The sequence below is a fragment of the Corvus brachyrhynchos genome, unplaced genomic scaffold (assembly GCF_000691975.1).
Source record: "Corvus brachyrhynchos isolate BGI_N302 unplaced genomic scaffold, ASM69197v1 scaffold202, whole genome shotgun sequence".
Lineage (NCBI taxonomy): Eukaryota > Metazoa > Chordata > Aves > Passeriformes > Corvidae > Corvus > Corvus brachyrhynchos.
The window spans coordinates 2,796,102-2,820,703 of NW_008238132.1; the positions used below are offsets into that span (position 1 = coordinate 2,796,102).

The 24,602-nt window shown below is 37.7% G+C and overlaps 1 long non-coding RNA gene across 1 annotated transcript in view; it reads right to left on the reverse strand.

Moving 5' to 3' along the window:
- The window catches only part of LOC108446587, a 10,672-nt gene extending 5,631 nt beyond the window's left edge, over positions 1 to 5,041 (reverse strand). Inside the window, exons 1-2 of the long non-coding RNA XR_001861810.1 lie at positions 4,964 to 5,041; positions 302 to 347 (exon numbers count right to left, since the gene is read on the reverse strand). This is a non-coding gene — a long non-coding RNA (uncharacterized LOC108446587). The remainder of the gene's footprint in view (positions 1 to 301; positions 348 to 4,963) is intronic.
- Between the last annotated feature and the right edge of the window lie 19,561 nt (positions 5,042 to 24,602).

Consider the following 24,602-nt stretch of genomic DNA (forward strand, 5'->3'; position numbering starts at 1 on the left):
TTTGCCCGCCACCCCTAGGCCAAATTTTCCCAGTTTCAATTTTCCATTTAGCATAGGCTATTTCTAGTAGACAATCCAGGCATGCTGCCACCAAGTATGCTTCCTTACTGCAATCTGACTTCAGTGGGGAGACTCTTTGGATGTATATCAGCTTCCTGTACCTTGATTTCAGAGTTGAATAACCTGGTACACATCCCAGATGCCATCAGGGCTTTCCAGTGATGTTGAAGATGGTGGCACCAAGATTCGGGACATACTCTGTAATACACACAGAAGTTAGCAAGCATAAAGGAGTACTTACTTTTCTTGTCTGACTTCATTTTCTGCAAGGTTCTGGTTGCGTGTACCTAGGAAAGATGGGATGGAAAACCTAAGTTATGTCACAAGAAAAAAATACTTTCAATTAAAATATTAATATTCAATATTTGTCTCTTTTAAAATACATAAACACTTCTGGGAGAAAAACTCAAGCAACTTTTCTTTTACTTAGCATGTTCTAGGCAGGTAGCTCAACAGAAAGAGCAGAGAAAAGATCTGACTTATTTATTCTTCTTGGAGTCAGAAATTCTGCATTCTCAAAGACTCATCTTCAACAGGCAGGATATCCATTCATCTTCAATGCTCCACGGCTTTATGACAGATAAAAACATGATTTAGAGGTTTAAGTCTCTGTGAGCTTAGAGTTTTGCTAACTTTTGGGACTCTTCTTCACTTGGGACTTTTTTCTGAGTGCTCTAAGTTATTATGCAAAAGTAATGTTTAGGTAATTGTAAATAAAACTGCTGATGTCAGCACCAAATAACAAAATACAATTTTTAACTCACAGCTTAACTGGGGCTTCTACATGCCATTTTAAGAGAGGTTTTAAGCCCAGAAAAGCTAGACAGGTTTCTGGTTTTTGGTGTGCCCTAATAGCATCTAAGCATTCAAGTATGTCAGCTGTTAAGATCCTTGATTTTAAAATCTCAAGTCAGAAATTACTCCATTTTAGGTGTTGCAGCACTGAGCCTTACAGCACTTAAGTGGGGGCCTAGATAACCAGACTGTCTGCTCACTACAGTCTGATCACTGAGCATGCCCAACTGTATCGCTGATACAGAAACGTTTTCCAGAATGGCTGTTTTGTCTTTTCAGGAACTTGTATAATTTTGACAGATTTTCCTGAATATAGACACTTATGTTTCATCTAAGTTGTACTTTAGTATTCAGCATTTTTATGAATCAAAGGGAAATAGGTATTTCACTGGCTTTAGGAGCTTAAAATACTTATGAGGATCTAGTTCATGCATAACCAATAGCTCATGAATCATAAAATCTGTAAGGTTGGAAAAGACCTTTAAGATCATCAATTCCAGCTGCTATCCTAACATGGACAAGTCCACCACTAAAGCATAGCACTTTAAGTGAAGAAATCCTTCCTAATATCCAATCTAAACCTCCCCTGGTGCAACCTGAGACCATTTCCACTTCTCCTATCACTTGTTGCTTGGAAGAAGACCAGCTACTACTTTGATATAAACTCCTTCAGGCAGTTGTAGAGAGTAATAAAGTCCTCCCTGAGTCTCCTTTTCTTCAGTCTAAACAACCCTAGCTCCCTCAGCCACTCCTCATAAGACTTGTGCTCTGAAGGGCAGCTTCATTGCCCTTCTCTGGACACACTTGAGCACCTCAATGTCTTTCTTGTAGTGAGGGGCTCAAAACTGAACACAGGGTTTGATGTGCCACCTCATAAGATGTGATGGTTGCATTTGACACTTTAACAAAAATAGCAGCAGTTTGGCACATTCTCCAAAAGATGTAAAGGCTTGAGCTGTTGTATGGCAAAGAGCTCCTCTAGCAAGCCCCAGAGGAGCAGGGAGACACAGTGAGCATTGATGTGCATGAACTCGGAACACCAGTCATGGGATTAGCACATGAATATCAGGTGCTTTTTCCAAGACTCATTTGTCATAGAACCAAGAAAGTTGTGGGTACAAGGAATCTCATGTATACTTTTCTAATTGCATGCAATTTGACTACAAACCAATTGCTTTATCCCTCAATGTGTCAGTCCCAGTGAGTATTCTTTGAGCTTCCCCTTCTGGATTACCTGGCTGCATGGCAGTGGTTTCACATTGAGCTGGGTTATCTCTCAAGGTTGCTCCTTGAGGCATAGACCTTTTACCAATGATCTTTGGTAATTTGAATTCTCAGGTAATTGAGAATTGAACACAATTTGAATTCTCTCTGGAATGAACTCCAGGTGACTCTGCCTTTGAGCAGGGAAGCCTCACAAGGTCTGGGATATCATACCTGAGAACAAGAGATCTTTCCTCACTCTAGGTGGAGAGACCTGTTGTTTAAAACTGATCCTCAGTAAGTGACTGATGGCGTGCTGAATTATTAGAGAGGAATCATTACTAATCACGTAGGTATTCATTATTAATTATTACAAACTTTGCACATATAATCCTTTAGACATAAGCAGCTGACCAAGTCTGGGACTAAGTCTGGATCCAAACACTCTGTGAAAAGGAGTTTAAAAAGCAAGAGGGTCCTTTCAGAATCTTGTGACTCAGCGGGAGGGCCTTCATTGCTTTTTTGCATCTCTGATCTCTGTAAATTATTCTAGCTCAATTCTAGCTCCTTTTTATGTTTGTTTCACATAGTAACTGATAGTGAACCTTGCTATCATACCTTAAGTCATCCTTTCATAAATTCATATTAAAACCACTTTTGCTAATACCTTTGATGGTGATTCTTTGAGAAATCAAAATCACTCATTCAATAAAAATTGATGTACTCAGTAGGATCCTAAATCAGGACTCACACCACCTGTGCCAAGTACAGGGTGAGTATCACTTCCTTAGTCCATCCATCCAGGATGCCTGTGGCCTTCTTGGCCACCTGGGCAAGTTCCTGGCTCATGTTCAGCTGGCTATTGACCAGTACCCACGGGTCCTTTTCTGCCAGGCAGCTTTCCAGCCATTCTTCCTCAAGTCTGAAGCACTGCATGGAGTTGTTTTAATCCAAGTGCAAGACCCAGCACTTCACCATGTTGAACCTCCTCCAAATGGCCTCATCCCATTGATGCAGCCTGTCCAGATTGCCCTGTAGAGCCTTCCTACCCTCCAGGAGGTCAACACACCTGCCCTACTTGGTGTCCTCTGCAAACTGCCTGAGGATGTATTTAATCCTCTCCTCCCAATCATTGATAAAGATATGAAACACAACTGGCCCCAGTATTGAACCCTGGGGAACTCCAGTAGGGCCTGGCTGCCATCTGGATGTAACTTCATTCACCACCATTCTCTGGGCCTGGCCATTCAGGCAGTTTTTTTATGCAATGAACAGTGAACCCATCCAGGCTAAGAATGCTGTGGAAAATGGTGTCACAGTTTTGCTAAAGTCTAGGGCAACAACACCCACAGGTTTTCCTAATCCACCAAGCAGGTCACCCTGTCTTAGAAGGAGATCAGGTGATTCAAGCAGGACCTGCCTTTCATAAGCACAATGAGCTGAACTTCAACCGAGCAAGAATTCAAGTATTTTCAGATTTGTTGTACACTTTTTGTTAGCCCTAGTGATATCTTTCCAAGTGCCTCCAGGCTAGAGGAGAATGTAGGTAGAGAGAGAAAGGGAAATGCATATTTGAAATATTTTCTATATTTGTGTGTGTGCTTGTCTATATGCACTGCCTCCAAGAACTGTTATATGTTTGTTAAAAATAAAGCAAGCTGGGGTCATAAACACCTGATGAATACATCCATTATTTGCAAGAAATCACTCATATAACTGCATTGTGAAGCTGCTCATGCAGTGTATCAAAAAAAACCTCAGCAAAATAAATACTGTGTTGTATTATATCAATACAAAGCATTGAAATATTTAAAAAAGTACTTCATTAGAATTATGATGCTGGCTCCACATTTCAAAGAAACAAAATTACCTATCAGTGCACTCCATAACTAAAAAAACCCCAATGTTTTACTTTTTGCAAAGAAAACTATTTTCTTTGCAATAATTGACTGACCATTTTTGTGTCTACCTATGTATCTCCCAAAATAAAGATGAGAAATAAAATGCTTCCTAAAATCCTCTGTAAAGGTAGTATTTTTCAACAATCTCTTCTTTATGTTTTTTCTCTTTTTTAGGGTCAATTATGTGAGCAAGAGGAAGACTAGAAACCACAGAAAACTTACTGAGTCCCTTTATGAACTCTGGACATAAAAAGAATCTCAATCTTATCAGAAAGACCTTTTTCAATCAAAAATATAAGACTCCCAAGAGAACACAAAATTTTCAACAAGGCACATGGTTCCCAGCCCTACAGTGATGGGCAACAAGACGGTTCCAATTTAGTACACACTGTGAGTGTATTAAAAGGCAGAACAGATACCACTGCATTTGTCTAAGTGACATTCAGGAACAGTTCAGCTTTTTCACTCATGCAATCATAGTTCTCATTAAGAGAGGTCTATCAGACTCAGAAAGTAACAGCAATTAGCACAGTGCACGCTGCTCCCACCCACCACCTGCAGTCCAGCTGTCTCTCTGTCTGTTTCTCTGTCTGGAACCTCGCTGGCATGCTCAAGTGCTGAGCCTGCTGCACCTTTTGGCCCATGACTTAGCCAGCACATCCAGACTCTAAGAAGACAATATTGGCATTTACAATATATGTCCTGCGGGCTGTACCTACTTATGCACAGAACTTTGGCTTTGTGTCACAGCTCTATTTTAGTCTTGTAGGCCAAGCTTAGCCCTGGTTTAATGACTTGAGCAACTTCAAAGGCGTTGCCTTGATATCAGATGTACTTTGCTGAAGGGCTCATGCTCACCCTTTTTCTTTCAAACTCCTCCTCTTAATCTTTCCATCATTATCTGCTATTCATCCTCATGCCTTCCACTTTCTTAAATTAAACCACCAGCTTTGCCATGTTTCATTTACAACAGCATGAGATTCTCATTATCTTTAAGGACTTACCGCATCTTGCCTTGCGCATTCTTTCATCTCTGCTCCTCATATATTGTCTGATGTAAACTCCAGGGTGGGAAGGTCTGGGGTTTAAATCTCTATGAAGTGCTATTTGAAATTAAAGTGATACATGCATATTTAATTAGAATATGCATAAAAATAATAACCAATATTCTTAAATGACCTGAATAAAAGATGTTCTGCTTTTAGATCTAAACCCCTTTTCTTCTCTAAATATAAGCCCAGACATTTGCATCAATATTTAAAAAGATTTGGAAGAGAATGTCTCTAAAAAGAATCTTCCAAATAGAGTTGTTTATTTGTGGGAAACTATTTTACTCCATTGTGACTCACACTTTGAAGATGAACAAATCCTCTGTGTAACAGAGTAGGCAAGTATAGCAAGTTTATTGAGGGCCATACAACAATCTTGTACCTCACTACTCCAGCTGGAATTGTGTGTCTACAAACTTTTATGGTTAGATATAGCAGATTCTGCTTGACTTCAAGACAACTAGAAGCACTGAAGTCCAAGACAAAATGAAATTTCCTTAATATAAGCCTTGTTGTAAGATGCTAAATCAGACTCAGCACAGGAATACAGAACCTATACAACTGCTGAGTGGTATCAGAGCAGAATGATCTCATGACTCTCTGAAAAAAGAGGAGTCACAGATTTTCTTTTTATATAGAAATATTCAGACACATTCTTGTCACCAGAACACAGAGGCACTAAGTGAATAAAAATTTGGATGGACAAGTCCTCAGATAGATTGTGAGATTGCTGAATTTAGATCCAGATCTAAAAAAACCAGTATTATTTGCTAAATAGCTCCAGGGAGGTTTTGTGGAGTCGTTTCACTTACTCCCCAAAAAAATTTCCCTGGGATAATGTAGAATTAATGGGAAAGGATTCTAGCCATAAGAAGATTTAGTAAAATATAAGCAAAGAGAAATCAATAAAGACAATGAGTATATTAAGGAAGGAAGCCTAAAACTAGTTAAAGTTTTCCTCACAAAAATGAAACTTTCAGAAGAAAGAAGACCATGACCTTTCCCCCACCCCCCAAATAAAAAGAAAAAAAAATGAGAAAAAGAGAAAGACCCCTAATGGGAAACCAGATGAACAGAGAAAAGTAATTAAATAAGAAAAGGTCAGAAAAGGGCACAAGGATGCATATCACAGGTGGATGGATGGCTTCAGCATCTAATCCTGCTCTGCTGCAGTTATGTTCTGCCACTCTGAAACTGAGGGAATAGGGAGAATAAAGGCAGGAAATAATTTGTGTTGGATGTGATTGAAAAGGTACATTTTTGTAGTGGTGTTTTGAGGTGAATGGGCTGAATGGTATTCAGAGGAATGGTTGAGGTGAGCCAGTTTTGCCCAAGGGTTCACCTACCTAGCCCAGTCCCCCATCTTCAGGTGGATCCAAGATGCACGCCTAGGTAAGTCTGAGTATATATTTATATTTCCTTATGATGTTCTTCTACCTTAGGCTATTGATGTCTTTCCAGTAACCCCCTACAGATCCCTCTTCCAAGTATTTGTCCAGTTACCCTTTGAAGCTGGGTAAATTTCTTGCATCCACAATATTTTTTTAACCTCAGTGTTTAAAGAAATACTTCTTGGGTTTTTTTCCTTTGTTGGTTGTTGTTGTTTGAAATTTAATCCTCATAGATGCACTTAATACCTTCTGTATTTTGTGTAGGAAGAGACAAGGAGCAGTTATGGTCTACCAGTCCTCTCTGTGCTTCTCATATCTCTAGCTCATCTCCTTTTCATGCTGAATAGTCATAGCCATATGACTCCCTCTTGCAGATTTTATTCCACACCTTGTTGTCCTTTTCTGCCCCTACTATTTAATTGACCAATCTCTCAGTGTCATAAGTTCTTCTTCAGCTCTTCAGTTTTCTTTCATTTTCATTACCATGTATAAAATAATGTTTTCAGCAGATTTTCATCTCTTTTCAGTAGACTTTAACCTCCACTGTTGTTCTCTGGATGTCATAATTATGTTGCACACACAATTGAAAAAGAGAAAAGCCAGTCCAAAGTAAGAACTCTTCTTAAATTTACAAGAGAAGTGAAAGAGGTGTTTGAGGTTTTTTATGTTAAAAAGCCGAGAAAAATTCTTTCAAGCATGCATCATTTTTCCCCCAACTGCATATTCATCATACTCTCGCATAAACTTCCATTACTCACTGCCCAAGACATTAAGCTAATAACTCATGTACTCTGTCACCCTGGAGGTAGGTCACTCACAGCATTTTTGCTAGGCAGCATCTTTCACAAGCTGGTTTGTTGTTCCATAATAGTGTTTCTTGAAGAACTCTTCTTTACAGTACAATAAAGTACAGAACTAAACAAGAAGTGAAGAAGTAAAGAAGTAAAGAACAATTCTTTATGGTAAGATAAACATTAGTTCTCCAATTGAAGATTTACTAAGATTTCATCTCCTCATATATTCACACCCTAGAAATATGCAGAAAGGTTTAGGAAAGCCAGGTCCTGTTTGATCAACCGGATCTGCTTCTATGACAAGATAGCCCATTCAGTGGATGAGGGATCGGCTCTGGGTGCTGTCTCCGTAGACCGTAGTAAAGTGACATAATTTCCCACAGCATTCTCCTGGAGAAGATGGCAGCCCACAGCTTGGACAAGCACATCCTTTGCTGGGTTAAAAACTGTCTGGATGTCCAGGCCCAAGGAATGGTGGTGAATGGTGCCACATCCAGTTGGTGGCCACTCACGAGAGGTGTTCCCCAGAGATCAGTGCTGGGGCCAGTCCTGTTTAAAATTTTTATTGACAATCTGGGTGAGGTTCACCCTCAGCAAGTTTACCGACAACACCAAGTTGTGCAGGAGTGTTGATCTGCTGAAGGGTAGGAAGGATTTGAAGAAGGATCCGGACAAGCTGGATCAGCAGGCCAAGGCAAGTTGTATGAGGTTCAACAAGGCAAAGTGCCAGGTCCTGCACTTGGGTCGCAAATATTCTACAGGCCTGAGGAAGCATCTTGGAAAAGGACTCAGTAATGTTGGTTGACAGCCAGCTGAACATGAAGGTGGTTATCAGCCCTGGAGGTATTTACAAGATGTGCAGATGTGGTGCTTTGGGACATGGGTTAGCGGTGGACTTGGCAGTTCTGAGTTTGCAGTTGTACTTGATGCTCTTAAAGGTCTTTAGCAACATCAATGACTTTGTGGTTCTGTGATTCTGGTGGAGAGGTGAGAATGTGTTTCATTTGTACTGACAGATCACTTTTGGGCAACAGAAAATGCAGCCAAAATATACCTCCAGTGCGCCAGACAGTAGTTGCATTGAGACCTGACTGGCTGTCATGCCTTGAGATGTGACCAAAAAAATATATTAACAGGGTTGACATTCATCTAAGTGAGTAAATCCTCAAACCTGAAGTTACTTTCCCCATTTAAAGAAATCGAAACAGCCTTCCCAAATCCCAGCATCCAGCCATTTACCAGTCAGAAAACTTTTCTTTCCAGACTTTTTTTTGCCCATATTGACCTTAGGATTGAACACAGCCAGTTTCACAATACACTGTAATAGGTTATGGCAGACATAGATAGATAGATAGATAGATATACTGTATAATTTATTTACATACCAGAACAAAACTTCAATGAAACTTACTTGCTTGCATTTTTTTATGTAATATAAAATGCCTTTTTCCTTCTTTAAATGTGGGAAAATATCTAGTTGGAGATGTTTTAAAGCACCATATTGCCTTGTTTTCATTCTGTGTGCCACAATTTCTATTGTTTTTCTTTTAATTATGGAAGTGTCACTAAATGTGACTTTAAAATATTTTTAGATTCTCTGATCTGGGCCTTTTACCATCTTAGATAAGCTCAATATATCTGAACTGATAGATCAAGGGAATCTATTTAGTTGGTTTAAATATTTAATGCATTTTTTTTCCTGAACAACACCGCAAGATCCTATGAAGCAATGTTCCATTTAAAGAGAATATGGAATGTGTCTACATTTTCCAGAGAACTGGAATAAAAAGCATTGTTATGGATTTTGTGTGATAAACCGATGGTAAAAGTGAAACCTAAAGCTGTTACATGCATTCAGAATGTATATGGGGTGGAAAAATAATCCATCAATATCTTCTAATTCCAGTACAGTGTTTTTTTTCTAAACAGACAACACTGACCAGCTCCTGCCTCTCAGATTCCACTTCACAGCTCTACAAAGCACAGACTACTTAATTCACACTTCTAAAGTGTGTAGTGATTATGCACAAATAAATGTGCTCTTCCATACATTATTACAGTTGACCGTAGTTCTCGGCTTGTAGGGCAGCTTTTTGTTATACATGGCCTCAGACAGTATAACTAATGTGACACATCCCTTTTTCTGCCTGTTTCCCTAAAATCCCTTAAAAATTACATATTTCCTATAGTAAGGAGCCAGACCACATCATGATGATATTCATTTCTCTAGGTAGTGCTTAGCTTAAGGTAGAGGTGTTTAGGTGGATAATTTAGGTAGATTCCTGTGGTGCTGTACAGAAGGCTCCTACATGGCCAAGTCAGAGATCATTAAAATTGCTACTGTGTACTACAGGCATGTGCACGTTGCTACTATGGCTATTACAGCAAGTCCAGCTTCTGTAGTCCATGGATTCAAGGCTGAATGTGGGACATGATTTTCCATACTGTTTAATTGCAATCCAGCTGCCTGCCAAACTTTTGCACATGCCAGCTAACATCCTTACAGGGAACATCTGAGCACATTTTAAGGTGTTAGCATGATACAGGGAATGTTCCCAACGTGTAGAGAAGATAAGGCTCTTCTGTTCAGAGAAAAAAGGATTTTAATTGGAAAAAAATTGTACATTTGTAATTCTCTCTGAGATGTGTTAGATACCTAAGGTGGTTCCGCAGGAATGAGGGTGAGCACAGAAGACAGTGCAAAAGTGCATAAAGCTACTGTGATGATGAAGCTGGCTTGCTTCCACTCCCAGAAACAACTCAGTGACTCAGCAGTGCTCATTAGAAAGGTCAATAGAAATCTGACCTGTCATTTTCAGAGGGGAAAATGTACAAATCAAGGAAGTTAAAGTTAGGGTCTGTTACAGTGGGGATTCTGTAACACGATGTATCAGACAAGGAGGCCCATGGAAAAGAAATATATAAGGACCGATTCGTGGTAGATGTTTCAGAGATGTTCATTTCTCCAGCCACATGGCCGGAGCTCTGCCCAGGAACTGCTCAATCCCGGGACCCGAGGGTCCTTCTGCCCGCGCAGGGGAACACAAAACAACCAATGGGGAATGAGGCTGACCAGGGGCAGGGAAACCCCGTGTCTCCCGCCCAGGGCCCCTCTCCCAGGATCCCACAGCAGGGGGGAAGGACCCCAACATTTCACCCGTTTATTTTTAACAAAAAGAGATTTAAAACTTAACATTGAATACAACTGGATAAACATAACAAGAACAGTTTCAAAATAAAACAAGCCACCCTCCTGAGTCTTTAAATGTCCAAACAGATTCTCTGGAACATCTTAAGGCTGACAGAAGGGAGACAGGACTCTCCGGGCATGCTTTGTGGGGAAACTGAGGCAGGAGAGGGTTTAATTTCTTCCCTCCCCCTTTTCATCTCCCACTCGGCATTGGAAAGGGATTTTTGGGGAAACAATTGGCAAAGGTATGGTTTTGTGAGGGAAACCATGAATGAAAAAACAGATTGGGAATACACTGGGGGTAATAGCATATAGGGTAAAGGGAAAGGTGGGATTAGGAAAGGGAGACTGTAGGGGAGGCCTACAATGGAGACATTGTCTAACATGACTACGATTTTTTGCACATGTACTGCCTTTTACAGAAACACCATCAGGCCCAGTGACCTCCGCTGCCTGCAACCCTTTTCTACCTTTTGAATTCCACCACCTCTCCATCTCCCAAGTTTGGGATGCATTTTTCAGGGTTATTATTTTTAATAGCAGTTCTATGAACGAATATGTCTTGCTGGTGGGTCATATATAAAGCGTCAAAATAAAGACTGACCTGTCTTTAAAGAACATTTGCCTTCCCAATTCTTTCATGAAGCAGACTGATAAATGACCTGTTCAATCCACTACAGTTTAGAGACCTGAGCTAAACTAAACACCTTCTACCCATCGTGCCCATTTATGTATGGCTTATACTGTTCTCCAGATGGATTTCTCATAGAAAACTATTTGTGCATGTATATGGACCTGGAGTGCGCAAAAAAACCAAATTCATTAACTAAACCCATATTTAGACAATAATATAAAAAGTTATTTGATTTTCAGTCATGATAAGCAGCAGTAGCTTGAAAGGATGATACAGACACCTTCACAACTTTTGAAACATTTGGGTTTAAAATTATCTCTTTTTCTTTCTCTCTGATTTCCTTAATTTCAAGCCCTCTCCACCAGCATGAGTGCTCAGATTATTGCCTCTAGCAATAGTCCTCATGCTCCACTCAAAAACACATTGGCAAGTTTGTTTCATAGCCAAAGCAAAGTATACAGAGTGAGGTGCAAAACCACATCCTGAAAAATTCAGATTCAGAACATAAATCTAGATGTCTGTTGACACAAAGTCAATTCTTGTCTTAAAAATAAACTGTCTGGCTCAAGCTAAGTTATGAAAAATAACACCAGTATTTCTAAACTCACTATCACCTCTATTTGCTTATGAAATTTAGACAGGACATGAAAACACACAAGAGATGAAGAACACACATGTATCTTTATCTGTACTAGTTTCTTAATAGACTATTTGAGTGATTTACATAGTCAAAATCTGTCAGTCTTCATGGGTGCTGCTGCCTTCCCAGTATGAACTGCTGGACAGAAAGACTGCAATATTTTTACAAGAGTTGTAGCTGTAGAAATCAAATTGTTTTATTGGCCCAAACACAAGGTTTCTTTAAGAGCAGACACTTCTGCTTTCCCTATATCTATCTATCTATCTATCTATCTCTCTCTCTCTCTCTCTCTCTATCTCTCTCTATCTCATTTATCCCTAGCTCTTTTTTTCTTTTTAGTCCCCTCTTTTATTAGCTAATACTTTGCTGTCACTCATTTAACTAGGAAACATTTTCCTTTTTGTGGTTCCAGCTGGGAGAAATAAGTATATTCCTTTCCCCCTAACTATTCCATCCTGGAGAAGGGGTGGGGGAGGGGAGGGAAAGAATGAAAAATATTTTGCCATACTGTTCCATTCAAGTCAAAACTCCTTAACGATGCTGTTGACTTCCCTTGGTTTGACTTCATTCTAGATAACTTTTTCCTTGATCCCTTCCCATCTGCTTTTTGCCCTCTCTGCTTCATCAAACTACCCTATTACTTTTTAAAGCAATTTATGACCTTGGTTTTTCATCCATTTTCAATTATAGGAATCAGTATTCTCCTCTGCATTGTACTGAGGTTTTCTGTTCAGGGGTTGCCAACTGACCCTTAGTTTAGCCTAAATCCTTTCAATGTTGGTTTTTTCTTTTGCTTTTTACACTCCTTGATATCAGGATTCACTTCTATCAGATATTAGAACTGTAAAGTCAGCACAGCTCTTTGGGGGAAAAAAAAAAGAACTTTTCAATTTAATTTTAAGACTCGCATCTCAATTTCAAGTTCGGAACATTCCTAAGTTTTTGTTTGAGGCATTTTTAATATAAGGTGTTTTGAGATGTTTTGTATGGACAACATTGTAAAAATTCAATTTATAGGTGTCTCGTAAGGTGAACTTCATCTCTTATAAAGCCCAAAACACAGATTTTGCTTGATCTACCTCTAAAATGATAGATTTCCTACCAATTTTTGCATGACTTGTATAGGCTTGTGCCTTTCACATAAAGAAAACTCATCACAATCCCTTTTTGATTGCATTTAAAGGGTGGCAGTTAACTTAAGAAGCCAATCAAAAGCCTAATGCTTTAACACTTATGGGAGTTTTACATATACAAACATCTGTAAAGACATACAACCCTGAGCTAATATGTAGGGCATTATTGTGTCTTAATTTGTAATTGCTCCTAATTACAGTCTGGTTTAGTGAACACATATTTAAAAATGAAGGAAGAGTTTCATGTAAACTACTTGTCAGATTGACTAAATCCTCCTCTGGCACACACAATTTAAATATCCGTATAACCCTCTATAATACAACTAAGCTATATTTTTTTTTTCATGTAATAGAACATTTGCTTCACATTTCTAATCAGTGTAATATAATACAATAAATTCTGTGTATATAAATGCAAAGTGATGCACATGGGAGAAAACAATTCTAACCTTACATACAGAATGATGGGCTCTGAGATAGCTATTTCTACTCAGGACATACATCTTGAGTAATTATATATGTTCCTATTAGCAGCAGTCAAAAAGCAACTCAAATGGTATGACAATGAGAAAAAAGTCAGAACAAAATAGAGAGCATTGTTATGCCATCGCATAAATCCACTGTGTGCTTTTATCTTGAGTAGAGTGTGCTGTGTGAGTCCCCCATCTTAAAAAAAAGAATATGAGAGAAATAGCAAGTGGAAAAAAGGAACAAGGATAATCAAAATGTGGGATTCATCAGCCTGGAAAATACAACAAAGGGCTGCAAAATTATGCACATCATGAAGATGAACTCGGAATGATTTTTCGTTGTCTCATCTAATATAAGATCCAAAGAATCCTAAACAAAACTAGCTAAGGAGGTTGGAGCAAAGAAGTTTTTCATAGTATGGCTAATTAAACTTTGGAACTGTATTGCACCAGACATTGTGTATGCTAGACATTCACAGGAATTCAATAAGAGAGCAGACAAATCCATGATTGGAGAGAGAAGGGGGAGGGAGTGAAGAAAACCCAACATCAAGATCTATCAAATATTAAGATACTTCCTCTGGCTCAAAAAATCCCTTAGTAGTAATTGATGGGAGCTGGGGGAATATATTTAAGAAGCTTATCTCTGCTATTCCTATAGTAGAAGACAAGATAATGGACTAAGATCTTTGGATCTGAACCAAATTATGGATTTTATGTTTTGGTTTTAATCATTTCCTTCCCTTTGCCTCAGAATAATCATTTTTGGTATATATTTCTATTAGTGGAGATTTTAGGTTTTTGGGTTTTTTTCTTCCTAGGACTGCTATTGTGTATTTACCATTACAATCTACCAAGTAGAATTTGTCCATGGTCCCTTAATATCTAATTTGTACTAAATTTAATGGAGTTAGCCATCTAATTTATAAACCCCAATTATCACCTCTGTGTAACTTTGATAAATAACATTAAAAATGTTCATGATTTTTGTTTTGTAATATTTTCCTTAAAGTTTATTTGGTCTTCCTGCAATTTGCAAACAAGGAGACTAACAGGTACCTAATTCAAGGTGCAAACATATAAACAGTTTAAGCACAGAGCTGTGAAAACATTAACCAGTCTCACAAGGATGCTTAAGTTAGCTAAATAGTTAATAAAAAGAAGTAGTTGCTTCCAGCAGCCTGCATTTAGTGATCACAGTACTTAAGAAGGAACCCACATTGCTCGTAAATTGCAGGAAAACCTATCACATGTCAGCAGTTTCTAGACTAACTTCAAATGGTTGCAAAAAAGTGTGTACTGGACTAGCTGTCTAGATTCCCTCTACATTTAGTACACCCTTATGAGAGTAATTAAGCTCTTCAACTTTAGACATGTGGATTGGGCACAATCATATGATGGAAATGTCTGTTTCTGTCTGCAAATGACAAAGCGGTTCTGCATTGGCTCAAAACCAGATGAGTGTCCAGCACCCTCTCCCAGTGAACTACACAACCCTTTGGAATCTATTGAAGGTACTTCCACTGACAATATAAGGAAAGACACTGAGTTAGGTCATTGTTTTTCTGTCTACAAACTTCAGTCTCTTGGGGTGTTTGCAAAAGGGTCAAAAGAACCTGACGATTATTTCAAATAACTTGCCAAATTCCAGTTCATCCAGGAGAGCAGGATGAAAATTGGGTGCAGTTCCTGAAAATGTGCAAAGCTGGTCATCTCTCACTCTCTTTCACAGGACTATCAACATTGTGATGCCAGCCCAGAGAGGCAGATGGATACAGGAAAATCAAGTCAAATTCTCAAAGAACTGGAAGAACTTTGCTTTAGATTGATCTCTATTTCCTTATTGCAGGCAGATGTCTCATAACATTTAAGGTATCTAAGTAAGTCAATGAAATTACCCTTTTTAGTGATAGAAATAGGCTCGACATTAACTCTAACTCTTACTTTAAGTGACAGTAGAATATTTTCTGTGAAGACACATTTTTCTTCTCTTTTTTTTTTTTTGGTTTTATTTTATTTCTTTAGTTGGGGTTTGAGGGAGGGGGTTGTTGCCTTTGATGGTTTGGTTTTGTTTGGTGGGATGTTTTGGGTTTCTGGTTTCTTCTTTTTCTTTTTTTTTCCCCCGATTAAAAAATTTGCAGTACTGGACAAAAGCTTATATCTCCAGGGCATCATATTGCTTAATCTGGTTAACTGAAGTCAGGACCTAGACTCAGTGAATAATATCTAATAGTTTTGTTTCAGTGTAATTACCAGAGCAAACTGGATAGAGAGTATAGCAGAGGGGCCTCTAGAATGTCATATTATTGCAAAAAAGCCATTTCTATATTATCTTTTTTCAGACATTTCCAAATGATTTTGTCATTGTTCCAAATAGAATTAATTGCTGTGTTTCTACGAAAACTCTGCTAGTTCTCATGGTTCCTGGGACTTGATAATAATTGCTGTGGAAATGTCTTAGGGCAAACTGTTCTTAGTAACCAAGTGGGAATTTAGTATGGAATGGCATGATACATAATAATGACTGAAGAATAGTGCTGTGGTGTGAAAGACAGCAGAATTCTCAGGAAAGGAAAAAAAAAAGAAGACAAATTGAAATTCAGAATGGGTTTCTGAGTAGCATACCTTCATACCACCCTAAATTTTGGCTATATTATATTCTGATGTGTTGGAGCCTGAGCGCTCTTTAAATTTAACAGCAATTTTTAAAGGCCAATGGTTGCACCTGTTTTAGATGAAAAAATATTTTAATTATTTTTTTCCTCATTCTAATCCTCTTTTACCTGTATAGCTCTTCTTTTTATTCCTCTGCATTGACAGAACATGACATTCTCCTTGAGCAGGAAGCATCATCAGAAATCTGGTTACATCATTTTGAGAGGTCTTTGATGTCAGGAAAATCCAAGCCACCAGCACCATTCTCTGAGACAGGAAGGAATCACATTACATTCTATTCACACCAAGGCAAGGAAAATGCCCCAGTGTATTAACTTAAATCCATAAGTCAGGGATTTAAGGGCTAGATCCAATAGAAAACAAAAGCCTTTCTGAATTACGTAATTTAGTAGCTAATGTTAGTCACTTACTTTGTGCTACGGTCTGTAGAAAATTAGTTCGTCAATTTATCCTTGGCTTCTTCTATGTGGTGAAAATACACAACCCTGCTGCTATAGAGTGCCACAGCCACAAACCCACCATCTCATGCTTGCCTTAATTTAGTCTCACAGAGATATAGAAATCTAGAAAGAATAGGCAACAGAGGTGGTAGCTGTCCATTTGGACCTTTTCCAAAGGATATTGCAGTTCATGGCTTGTTTCTGAGCATGAGGATCCCTCTTGGCTCATCTACAGTTGGGCAGGAGTTGTTTCCAACTTGAGGTCCTAGTCTGTGATATGCTGAAATAAAATCTTCATTATCCCTGGCCTATAAGCTGTTTAATAACTGTGGCATAAAGGGAGGAAAAAGGACTGAAGTTCAAGGCATATTTGTAGAAGGTTTGTCCCCAGATTCCCTAGGGTTTTTTTGGTTTGTTGTGGGGATTTTGAAGTTTTTCCCTCAGTAGTATTATTTTAATAACATTTTGCTTCATTATTTTAATATTCCTTCCTGCATACAAAATTATTGAGGCATGTGGTAGGATGCAGGATGCAAGGAGTTATTCTGATCAGTAGTGAATGCTGAAGTTACCTACGGCTTCTGATAAGTATACACAAGTGTTGATTTCTTTTCCATTGTGAGAGCAGCTGCATCGGAATTACTGATCTCCTTGCCTAACCCAGACTTATTTAGAAAAATAAAATTGTAATCTGTCTCTTCTAATGAGAGAGTAGAATGCTGTCCACATAGTATAGTAATCCTTTTTAAAGCAGGGACACTGTGTATAATTTTTTACATAAATAGAAAAAAGTAATCTTATCTACTGCATATCCCCCTTTCAAGTGTTGTACTGGTTTAGTCAGACTAATGCTGTTGACAGAAATTTCTCCACTCAGATGAGAAGGAAAGATGAGAAGAAGCATTGCAATGGTGATAGAAAAGCTTTATATAATGAGACAAATCCCACAATCTCTAGGGAACTCATTCAGCACGGAAACCATTTCATGTATCTTTCATTATGGGAATATTTTAGCTATTAAAAGTACAGAAGTCAGATTGTCCATGATGTTACTTTAATGGGATGATTCTGAGTGGGTTGCCATTTGGTTTTGAAAGCAAGAGGCCAGAAGCTTATTTTTTCAACCATACCATGTTTCAAACAATTCCAATCTATCACAGGCTTTAGAACCTCTGATTGTATAAACCTGTCAAGGCGTCAAGGCATTACAACATAAACAGCACAATCTACCAGAGCTGCAAAGCTATTATTTGGTAGTCTATTTAGTTTCATAGACTTTTTCCAATTCCCTGACACCTTAAACAAAATATGACAAGCATTTATACTATATAGTATACGAGAAGATCACTTTGTGAAAAAAACCCCTTATCTAGGGGCTTCACCAATGAGGAAAGAAAAGACAAAATAATGGAAACCGGGAACCACTTTGTAATATTTTGTATTACTTTTTGAAGTACACAAGTAAGGTCATAATTTCTGTGATCTTTGCAAAGATATCTTTGCTGTCCACACTTTGTTTTACACAGGGAGGGAGGCTGCCTATCAGAGACATATAAAATGACCTATGCTACAATAAAGATGAGACAAATAGAGTTGTTTGTTCTGAAGAGTCAATTTTTTTTTTTTTTGAAGACTCTTCTTTTATTCTGGGTTTTGTTTTTCACTTTTGTGTCCTGGCTCTTTTTTAGCTGTTACAGAATATCTTGTTTCAGTACATAGTCTGAAGTGCAGTGTCATATATACTGACATGTCATCCTGTACGAAGAGACAGTACTAGATAATCCTTGGGAAGAAAAAGAAAAAAAAAATTACCCTGAAGCTTAAAGCAAAACTGTCTTTGGCTCAAATATCTATTTTCTATACAGTAATTACCCTATATAAACTGAGCTCTCCTAACAGAAAGATACCCCGAGGTGAGTTTGAAACACAGTATTGTATTTTATAGAACTGGACCAAGTTTCACAAAAATAGACCATTAACAAGTCTCCCCAAGTATTAACTTGAATAGCACAGGCTGATCACACAGGAGAGCATGCCGATATGAAGAGAGACAAGTATACTTTCAAGGGACTGAGATTTGAAATATTGATTCAGTCACATTAATTGAATTTTTGCCTTGAGAAGTGATTACAAAAATGTTTCTCCAATATTAATTTGTATCTGCTTTGGATAAGATTAACATTAATTTCTTCACCAGTCTCCTTTACTCTTTTATTATTCATTAGCATCTCCCTTTGCATGTGTAAAAGACCTTGATGAACCATGTTTATTCATAGACTAACCTTTTTAAATAATTCTAACAGCTCTCTAACAGAAACCTTCCTGGCATGCTGAATATCTCGTCTTTGTTTCATTATTCAATCCTTGTGCTCTATCCTCCACTTGAGATGCTGAACATGAATCATACTGCTCTTCCTACTGCTCTCTTCCTCCCACTGAAATGTCCTCTGCAGCCTGATCCCACAGGATAGCTCTGTTCACAAAATACTGCAGCAAATTGTCTCCTCTCCTCCTAGAATCTAGGACAGTAATTTCCACAGAGCTTGAGTGCATTTATTGATTTATGCTGTCCTTAGTTCATCACATATTTGTTATCATGTTTTGATTCATTGTTCATTTACCTCTCATTAGAATATTTGGTGTGAGCTAGTCTTTGATGAGAGCTCTAGAGGCAACATTTTATTTTTTGCTTTGTATTCACAAACTTGTGACTTTTTTTGAAGCAGGCAACAGGCAAAGAGAAAGGGGAAACATAAGAAAAGGAAAAAATCAATTAATTTCCTCTTTCTTTGCAAAATGTATATACTTATTTCCAGTACTTGCTAGTTTTTAATGAAAATGCATTGCAAAATTCACTACAAAAACCTTATTTTAAAATACATAGCACACACATGCATTCACATTTCTGATAAGCCTTCCTTCCACAGCAATTATATGTAGTTGCCTCCAGCAAAATGCTGCCATCCCTTGCATTATCTTTTTGTATTTATCTTGCTATAATACCCAAAGGCTTTAATAAAGAAGGTGTTTCAAATGCAAGATCTGATTCCTGAAAAATGCTGTAAAGAGCTTACACATTTTAATTTTCCACCCTAGAAGTAAATGAGTGGGCTATTTCTTTCCTTTTGCAATTAAGTTTAGGAAGAACTCTGAAAAAAATGCATTGATAGTGCACTCAATTTTCCCATATCCAGAAAAATAATCAATTTCATGGAGGAGAAAAAGTACACATTTATGTAAATTGTGATTTTTTTTTAATAGTCAAGAAATGTAATTAGATATTGAAGTAGCTACAACTGAAATAGCTTTTATAGAATTCAAAATAATGAGAGTTGGTTACTAATACAAATTTTTAAAAAATGCTGGATTTTTTTTCTTTTTTTTTTTTTTTTAATGGGGAAAAGAAGCCTTTATAAGCCTAATTTTATTTTCTTGAGGAGTTAGGATGTGGAGGGTAGGAAAGATATGTTACCTTAGGAGCAAATTCAGTATTTGGAAATTACTAAGTATAATTATTAAGTGCCTAACTATCAGGAAAAGAGGAGGAGAGCTAGCATTTCTAAATAGAAATATTTTAAAACATTAACTTAGAAAAAGTATTTGCAGAATGGAAGAAAAGTCATTTGTGGTGGGTGCTTTGTGGGAAAACACATGGAGAGCTCAGGGGAAATATTATTTTGTCTCTCTCATTAGACTCATTATCTCAATACACAGAAATGTACATCTCTGATTGCCATTAATACTAATATAAACAGTAACTTTGACTACTAACCTCCCACAATCTCCAGAACACATTCATTCTTCCCACTGTTTCTCTACACCATGTCACCCAGCAGACACAGATGAGTGAACCTAGGCATTTTGTTGTTTTAAAAATGAAGTAAATGCAAACTTAAGTAAACAGAAAGCAGAAGCACTTCTCTTGGCTAATGAATTGACCTGAATCCTGCTCATCCTAAAATGTGGTTACTGACACAGCTTTTTCACCAGTTTCGATATGCTGACTTCCGAAGAAGGAATTCATTTATTTCATTAGACCATTTATTTCATTTGCTGTTTATTTTCAACTGAGGACTGAAAGGGGTTTCTACCAGGGGAGGAAAAAAAAAAAGAAAATGGAGGGATTTGATGCCTTGGATAGTCATGTGTAATTCTCTGATAGAACAAGTATTTCACCCATGCCCTACATACCCCAAGGCCTGGGTATTTAATATATGTCTTTATTAATACAGTACCTGACAGCTGTGATGCCTGTGGTGAGAAACTTGAAACCTGTGGGGTTAAATGCAGGGCATCCTTTGTGTTGGGAAACATGAACAAGAAAGGGCTTGGTTTATAGAAACAATTTTTCTGAACTCTTCACAGCCTGAATGGAAGGCCACAGTCCTTACAGGATTTGTGGATGACCCCTACCTGCTTAAACACCCAATACAGAATTTACATTTTGCCATCCTGAGCTATGGATTTCTTGCAACCACTACTTAGAGCTACTGACAGCTGATCTAACTTTCTTCAATTATTTTTTTCCATTCCCAGAAGGGGCTTTTCCAGGGTAGTTCAAGTATACTTTGACTTTTCACAGACTTCCTCAGACTACAACCATTTTTGGAGTTTATTGCTCTTCAGTGTAGAACTAGCTCTATGTCTCAAGCAAGGAGAGCTCACACCATGTAAAGCAGGTGGTTTTGCCTACTGTGTATATTTCTGGCATCAGGTTTGTAGGCAATTGTTTTCTTTGTCAGCTTGCAGACTTTGAACTTCCAAGTTTTTAACCTGTAGGTACACATTACTGGGGGATTCTTTTGGACAAATGTATACTAGAGAGTTAACTTTAATTTTAACCTTTCCTTTTATGAATGGAATTCAGGCATGTAGCACTAAATTTTCAAATCTCTGTGTAGGTTTTTCAGCTGCAAGACTCGCATTAAATTCAATCTGCCATATGTTATATTGGTTTGCAGGCTGCAGAGGTTAGTTTCATGATGTAACTTATTGCAAAAATTGTTTCAACAGCTCCATCTTTTGAGGAAGGGCACTGATTTTGGATGCAGGAAAGCTGAATAAAGTCCCCAGCTAATCTACATTCTCATCTCATCTTACGTTCTGTCTTCAATGAACACGTTTTTAAGCCCCTTACCTCACAGTCTTCCGTCCTTGTTGGAGCACGTGAGAATGAAATAACAGGGCTGCAACAATGGAAGCCGTAGCATCAAGAATGTGAAGAGTTGAAGTAAACATACTAAAAGTGTCAATGGCACTGCATCTAAAACATTGTGAAATAGCATATAAGAATGCATAATGACATGATTGTTGCTTTATTAGAGTGTCATCAATGTTGTTTCAAACACCTTTGAAGACTGTCTCATCTGCAGGTAGAAACTGGGAAGAAGGATTAAGCCATTCCTATAAATGGTACTTTAAGATGAAGATCCAAGCCAAACTGTTTTTTTTTCTAATCAACATACTATGTGACACTTTCTAAATAAATATGATAATAATTCTGGAAAAGGCATTATTCTTCCCTCTGGTGGACCAAGGAGTACTAGGGAATACCACAAAGTATGATAAAATGTATTAATTATACCCATATGTAGATAAAAAGTTCTTGTTCACAAAGTTATTTTAATATTTGTAATTTCCATCTAGAAGCAAATGCCGAAAAAGATTTAAGCTATCTTACTCTATCTTTGTTATCGACATAAAAGATGGTGAAAAAAAAGAATTCCTACCATGGCCTCATACCACTTAAGAAGAGATGACAATTTTTTTTGATTTTCCACTGGATAATCACTGGCTGGATGTTCCCGTGCCTGTAGGAAGAAATCTTCTTACTGACTGTATGCACTGTCACAGAATGGTAAGGAGGAATTAGTATGAAACAGAGAAAAAGATTGTCAAGCTGAAGAGATACTTTGCTACTACGTGCATCTCTATAAAATCTCAAGAAGAAAAAACAGCACAGGTTTGAGCAGTGGTGGTAGGACTGTCCTGAACATGAAACCCCTATACCATAAATCCTTACAGAACAGAAAACTCAGGAAAATGGAAAAGAATTTAAAAATACCAACACCTGAATCAAGCAAAAGACCTTACATTACATTAGATATGAATGGACAGGTTATACATATTCAGACTGTCAGAGTGAGGATTACATGTAGTATTTTATCGTTTAATGAACTGGGCTGTTTCTTTCTGTCATAAAGAGGTATTGAGAGGCAATTGTGAGCATGATAACAGCTATTTGCACCACCCAGATGAGTGGATGGTGGTTTGTTAGGCTTTATATTGGGAGAGGGAGCAAAAGGAGATAGATGCCTTTGCTGAAAATAAAAGAAGAGTTATTTTTGGAATGGACAATTACAAAAGTCAGCGGCATTGAAAAATCTCAGAAACAGACCAAACTGGTTTTGGGACCTGAGCATACAGAAGGTTTCCAAGTTCAAAACCAAAAAAAGGGTCAAAAAGGAAAAGGAAGAGAAACAAGAAGAAACGGCAACCAGTGGAGTGGGCACTGCAGAACCATGGAGACTTGCACTTTTGATGCTGCACTTCATTGTTCGGATAATTGTGAAATATCAACTTAGAAGACACACTACATCATGAATCAGGAAAAAAGTCAAACATTTTTTGATTTTATAGGCTACAGAGTGAGAGAGCAGCAGATATTCTTCAACCACTCTTTGGTCTTAGAGCAAATTGGAAAATACAGTAATTTTCCACTGAGGAAATTTTACACTAAATTAATATTTAAACACTAATTAAAAAACAGTGTTAGAGGCGTTGAAGGCATCTTTACAGAATGAGAAAGAGTTTGAGGGTTGTGTACATCCTATATGGACTGTTGGGAATTAAGCAGAAAAAAAAGGGGTTGCTGCCTTCTTTTTCCAAGACCTTTTTTTACAACTGATTTCAATGGTCACTTGGCATTGCAGAGTCTTAAGATGTTGTCATAGCCAGCTAGGGGTTGGAAAATGTATGTACAGGAAGATCTTGAAGGAGATAAAGAAGAAAGCAACTCGCTTTTGAAAGAGAAAGCTGCAATCAGCTACATTTTGTAGAAGTATTTAGGAGGAAAGGCACTACAGTTTTGTCATATGAATTTGCTGAATGTAAGGAAAGGAAAATGCAGTGGTACCTCCTCAGGCTTGTAATCCTCACATCCATGGCGGGTGGGTCTTTTCCAGGAATATAACAGTTCTTCTAAGGTCTTCCCAGAAGGAAAGAGGGGAGAGCACTAGTGTATAATAAGAATGGAGTTTCAACAAAAAGAAACTCTGACAAGAAAATTTTCTTCCAAGGCCAAACAAAAGACATAAAGGTTTCCACATTTATTTTGCCAATGAAAACCAGACCTTCCCCAGGGGCTGACAAAATGTTTACTAAAATTTATGGATTCCTTCCTTCCAGGCCTGGCAATGACTCAAAGTATGAGTGGTGTCTCCTTCAATGAAGGCTTTCTCTAGAGTCTCTGAAGAGTCATTTCTGTCTTCTCTGTCATTCTTTCTCTTCTCACTTCACTCCTACCTCACTCCCCCTCCTACTTCTCTAAAAAGAATATAACTGAAATAAAATACAAATTAAGTTAAATAAAAAAATACAGCAACACCAAACATGGTGTTCAAATAAAGAATGTTTCAGTCATCATCATCTTAACCGTTTCACATACCTGAGGCAAGCAGGAGTAGGCATTCATTATAATGTGCTGTCAGGCAAAAGACAATTCAAAGCTAATAAACTAATAATGAAAGAAGTATACAAAACTTTTTCATCTTATAACTTTCCTTTTTCAGATAAGAATATTTTTTGTCTTTACTGGTTAAGGAAGCAAGCTGATTGAAAAACACTCCATTTAACTCTGCTCATAATTATTTTACCTTTTTCTAAATGCCTTTGAATTTTTAAGCTTCTTCATAAGAAAACAAGGCTAGTATCAGACTACACACATATAGAGTGATGTCTATAAAGACAAAATTATATGTCTTGCAGCTGCTGTGCAATAAATAAGATATACAGAGGAACAGGGAAATCTGGATTTGGCCCACAAAAAGTAATGCATTGTAAGTTTAAGAGATTAGCTGAGGAGGAAGAGGAGAAGGAGAAGAAGTTTGTTACCAGGATGAGACCTTACATGGGAATTTTTAGCCAGTTGAATATTTTTATGGACAGCTTTTCAATTCCTGAAATTAGGGGTTGATAATGGAAATGCTGACAAACATTTTGGTGTTC